This window comes from Pristis pectinata, chromosome 4, assembly GCF_009764475.1.
Source record: "Pristis pectinata isolate sPriPec2 chromosome 4, sPriPec2.1.pri, whole genome shotgun sequence".
Lineage (NCBI taxonomy): Eukaryota > Metazoa > Chordata > Chondrichthyes > Rhinopristiformes > Pristidae > Pristis > Pristis pectinata.
In genome coordinates this window covers 95776240-95782215 of record NC_067408.1, presented here as the reverse complement: position 1 = coordinate 95782215, position 5976 = coordinate 95776240, and positions in this window count along the sequence as shown.

Below are 5976 nucleotides of genomic sequence, written 5' to 3'. Positions count from 1 at the left end.
AGTGCAGCTGGAAAAGTTTAGCAGCATTCAACCAGTAAGTTCATGACTCCAGGGGGCCCAAACTTAACAGCAATTAATGAATGGTTAAATGAATAACTGGCAAAACCTTGCAATGTGGGCTAATGCAACCAGAAGTTTGGCTGTCTATTGAGTTAAGAAATCTATTGTACTGTGCAGTGAAAAGTAAGATATTCATCTGGTACCCTGCAACCATCAAAAACTCATTAACTAGCCATTCATTGCATTGTTATTGTGGGATCTTGCTTCATTTAATCTAATTGCTGCGTTTGCCAATACACAACAGTGATCACATTTCAACCAGTAATCCAAAGCATGTGAAGTACTAATGGGAGCAATGTGGAAGGATAAAAATTTCCTTCCACACTTTATACTCACTATTGGCTCTGATCTCAGATCAAACTCCGGTGCAATTTGAGGTTAGACTCTTGTGATGGTTTCTCTGTACATGTGGAATAATCACTTGGCAACCTGCCATCTCTAGGAGACTGGAATATCAGGCAACCTCTTGGGCAAGGAAAAGATGCCCCCAGAAGCTTGTCTGTCTATTGAGGTAAGGAACCTATTGTACTGTGCAGTGAAAAGTAAGATATTCATCTGGTATCCTAGTCAACATGGATGGATGGGGATCAGGCCCAGATGACCCCGGAGGAACAGTTTACCTGTACTACAAAGATGAACATCGAATTACCTGTCATCATTATTATTCCTTTCCAGTTTTTGTTTTATGGGCTATCACTCAGATAAACTCACCTTCCACTGTTAGCTTGGTGCCTTTTCCTTTTACCCTTTGTACAGGAGGGGGTATTTCAAGGTAAATCCAGCAGAAGTATATGTCAGAGTCATTCAACTGAAGATTGTCGATTGTTAATATAAACGAATTGGTAGAGTGGTCCAGCATAATGTTAGTACGTTGTATACATCGCCATTGACTATAATTTGTCTTATATCTATTGAAAATATAATCACAAATCTCCTGTGCAGAGTTATTTCTTTGCCATTTAATCAACAGTTGTTCATAGTTTTCATGGCTGTAGGAACAATTTATTTTCACTGTCTGTCCTTTCAGTGCTTTTATCATGGATGGTGTCTGAGAAACCATCAAGTTTTGGTATTTTCCTTGGGATAAAAATAAACAGAATTAATTTGTGCAGAACGGCCAACATTAATAATCCACCTCCTTGCTTGTGCATTACATATCAGTACATTTCAAATCAAGGTCAGTTCACCTTCAGTATAGCTCCCTGAGCTATGCCATAGTTGCACTTCAGCCCTGAGTCCGGTATGCAAAAATTTGGCAGATGGGCTGATAACATGGGGAGATATGAGCAAGTTAGCAATAAAAACCGAAAATGCTGGAAATACTCAACAGGTTGGGCAACAGTTGTGGGGGAAGAAACAACTTAAGGTCAATGATGTTTCATAGAGTCATAGAGAAAAGCAGCACAGAAGTGGGCCCTAAGTGTCCCAGTGGCCTGGCTGCAGTGACCATCCAGCAAGCTGGTGTGGTCCATGAGTAATGACTAGATGTCAGGCCTCATCCCAGGGACCATTGTCACTTCTTGTTGAAAGATTGCTGCTCTTAAATTTGTTGAACTACTTTCATGTGTCCCTGAGCAGGGGTGGGATAGACCGTGGCCTTGTTGCTCAACAGAGTTAACCTTTCAACAGTTTTAATACTTTTCAGCAGGATAAGGGTCAGATGGAAAGTTGGGCAGAACATTGGCAGATGGGATTTAACCCTGACAAGTATGAGGTGATGTATTTTGGGAAGTCAAATAGGGAGTAGGGCATTTACAATAAATGGTAGATCACTAAGGAAAGTTGATGAACGGAGAGACCTAGAGGTCTAAGTCTATAGTTCCTTGACAGTGGCAACACAGGTCAATAGGGTGGTGAAGAAATCACATGGCATGCTTGCCTTCATAGGTCAGGGTTCAAAAACAAAGAGCTGGGATGTTATGTTGCATCTTTACAAAATACCAGTTAGCCTGCATTTGGAGTATTGTGTGCACCTCTGGTTGCCACTCTCCACTCTATAGGAAGGATTTGATTGCGTTGGAGAGAGTGCAGAGGAGATTCACTAGGATGTTGGCTGGATTGGAGGACTTTAGTTATGGGGAAAGATTGGATGGGCTGGGTTTGTCTTCCCTGGAGTGATGGAGGCTGTGGGGGGGAGTTGGGGAGGTGGTGAACTGATGAAAGTATATAAGATAATGAGAGGCATAGATAGGGTAGACAATCAGAATCTTTTTCCCATTGTAGGGGTATCAAAAATCAAATGTCATTGATTTAAGGTGAGAGGTAGAAGGTTTAAAGGGAATCTGAGAGGTAAGGTTTTTATACAGATATCTGTAACATGCTGCCAGAGAAGATGGTGGAATCAGATACATTTACTATGTTTAAGGTACATTCAGACTGACCCTTAAATAGGCAAGGCATAGAAGGGTACGGTCCTAATGCAGGCAAATGGGATAAGTGTAGATGGACACAAAGGTTGGCATGGACGTAATGGGCAGAAGGGCCCACTTCTGCGCTGCTTTTCTTTATGACTCTGTGAAAGATCATTGACCTTAAGTTGTTTCTCCCCCCACAACTGTTGCCTGACCTGTTGAGTATTTCCAGCATTTTCATTTTTTATTGTTAACTTACTCATGTCTCCCCATGTTATCACCCCATCTGCCAAATTTTTGCAAACTGACTTAAACTTTCCAAAAGAATATCAGTTGAATGTTTCAGGTGGAACTTCCACTTCAACAGGAAGCTTAAAGGGGTCAGTTTTAAAACACCCACTCACAGGATAAAAACTCTGTACACAAGCTGGCTGGAATGCAACGAATGTGGCAGGATGGTGAAGGAGAAGGATAACTCAGGATCCTTCTTCATTCTGCCAGCTATAGCAATGGCCTCCAATTCAAAGCAAGACAAGGAGGAAGAGAACAAGGACTGGGTGGGTGGTGTTGAACAACAGGAGAATATTTTTGTAGCTCTCTGATGTGAAATTAAGTAAGGCATTGTGAGCTCTCTTACCTTCAGTGAGAAGGGAATGTAGTAAAATAAGAAGCAATTGATTTCCTAATGGTGACATTACTGATGAGTTCTATAAAAAATAGAAAAGGAAGCAATGAAAACACTGAATTTAAGTAATGTAATATCATTGATTTTCTTCTTGCAGTGTAGATTGGCTGGGTGTACCTCTATTATCTAACACATTTTCACCATCAAAACCATGGATTGATTAATTAATCAATCAGATGAAAGGAGACACCATGACATTAACCCTGGAATCACAACCCAATTATTTGTTAGATGCTATTATATGATGTTAAATATTAATTGTTAAAGTGTTTTATTCAAATTATACTGGCGAAAGATTCATGTGACAAAGTATCTACTATTTATTTTACTTATCACATCAAACATCTATCCCTAGCCATTGCTCTTATTGTTCTCATCCTGAGAACTTCCAAGGTCAAGGACGTGACCAACAGCTGTAGATTTATAAATTAAACACAAGTCATTTTGCCTTTGCTGTTGGTATTTCTTAGGTGGATGCAGCATTGGGGTCTGTGGGACTCCCCTGGAAGTCAGTTGTCCCAGTTAGAACATGCATTAAACCCACCTGATCATTAGTCAGAATGGCTCCACAAAGAGCGGAAAATGTTAATGGCTCATTCTAGTGTTTGTATGCTATTGCCTCTGGTAGTCTTGAATTGACTTGCTCAACCTTTCTCTCTGTGATGCCTCTGTGTTGGATTCCCCAATGTCATTTACAGTTCCTATTCCAGCTGCAAGGGCCACCATGAGTAACGGTTAGGGCTTTGCTCATTCTAGCTCCAGGCATTGAATTGTACTATATATCTATTGCAGCCCCATTCTTAAATAATTCAACATTGTGCCAATTGATTCTGCAATCAACATTTTAGACTAGTTTGTTTTGCCATTACTTTCTAAGTGAGTGTTTAAACTTGTCAACTTATTGTATAGGTGTACAGCAGGGTGGGTTGGAGAACTCAGCAAAGGTGGGCCAAGAGATTGATTAAAAGAGCAAAGATAGAACATGAGAATAAACCTGGAGAAAGCATGAAAGAAGTCTGTAAAAATTCTACAAATATGGAAAAGGTGAGTGAAGTTAAAGGTAGGCCCCTTACAGTTAGATAGGGGAGAATTTATAATGGTGAACAAAGAAATGTTGGAGCAATACTTTGGTTTTGTCTTTGCAGAAAGGAACACAAATAACTTCATAAAATGTGGGGGGCAATGAATCCAATGAAAAGGAGGAATTAACAAAAATAGTATAAGTTAAAAAAAAAGTGCTAGAAAAATGAATGGGGGTGAAAATCAACAAATTCCAATGGCCTATAATTCATCCCAGAAACGGAAGGGTTAACTATGGAAATAGTGCATGCAATGGTTGTCAAGTTCCAAAATACTATAAATTATGGAATAGTTCCTGTAGATTGGAGGGTGGCAAATGTAGCCAACTATTTAAAAAGGTAGGTTAAGAGAAAACAGGAAACTACAGACCCATTAGCCTACCATCAGTAATAGGGAAACTGCTGGACTCTATTGCAAAGGATGTGAGAACACAACACTTAGAAAAAACCAACTGGATTAAACAAAGTCAACATGGATCTGTGAATGGATATCATGTTTGACAAATCAACTAGAGTTTTTTTGAGGATGTACCTGGTAGAAGAGATAAGGAGAAACCAGTAGAATTGATGTATTTGGGTTTTAATAAAGTCCCACAAAGGAGCTTAGTGAACAAAATAAAAGTACGTCAGATTGGGGTTATATGACGGCATGGATTCAAAATTGATTGACAGGAAACAGAGAGTAGGAAGAAGTGGGAGATTTTCTGGCCAGCGGGTGTTGACCACCGGGATCAGTACGTGGGTCCCGGCTATTCACAACATACACCAATATTTGCCATAGACAGAGTGAAGTGGAGGTTCACCAGACCAATTGCTGGGATAGCGGCACTGCCTTATGAGAAGAGATTGAGTTGAGTAGGTCTGTATTTGCTAGCGTTTAGAAGAAAGAGATGAGATCTACTTGAAATGTACAACGGGTTGGATACAGGAGAATCTAGAACCAGAGACCGCAGTGTCAGAAAATGTGGTAAGACACTTGGCATTGAAATGAAGAGAAATTCTTTCATACAGTACATTGGATGGTGAGACTGTGGAATTCTTCACCACAAAAGGCACTGGAGATCAATTTACTGAACATATTTAAGAAGGAGCTAGTCAGATATCTAGACATAAAATGCATTAAAGGGTAGGGGGAGAGAGTGGGAATATGGAATTGAGATAAAGGATCAACCATGATCTTATTGAATGACAGGGCAGTCTCGAAGGGCTGAATGCTACTCCTGAAGCCTACTCCTGCTCCTGTATTTCTACATTATTGTGCTGGTAAAGAACATATAAGATTGAGATCATAATCCCCATACATTTTCATATATTTCAGATTACTAATACTTAAGGATATTGGTGTTATGAATTAGGCTTTATTCAACATTGAAGAAATAATCCCAAGTATCAGCCAATTCCCAAATCTCCTGGGCCAAAAACTCGTATCACACAAATTATACATACATGTAAATAGTTACGCAACACGAAGTAAATGTAAGAACTGACCTTACATTAAAAGCTGCTTCCCCATGCTCTGACTCCATGACTGGCTCATAGGATGTGATTTTGCCACTCTGCCCTAGACTATTGGTGGAACTGGATTTGTCATTTTTAAGGTGTCTGTTTTTTTACCAAACAGCTCAGTGAGAATAATTTAACCAAAAGCTGAAGGAGTCCAATTAACTTGTACAGAGAGTGGAACAACAAATGCACAACACAAGGTCACAACTTTCAATGTACGCTGCTATTTTCCGATTCAGGGTACTAAAATGGAATTAGCTTATCAGGTTCATTAATTTATTCCATGTGTGATTAAGCG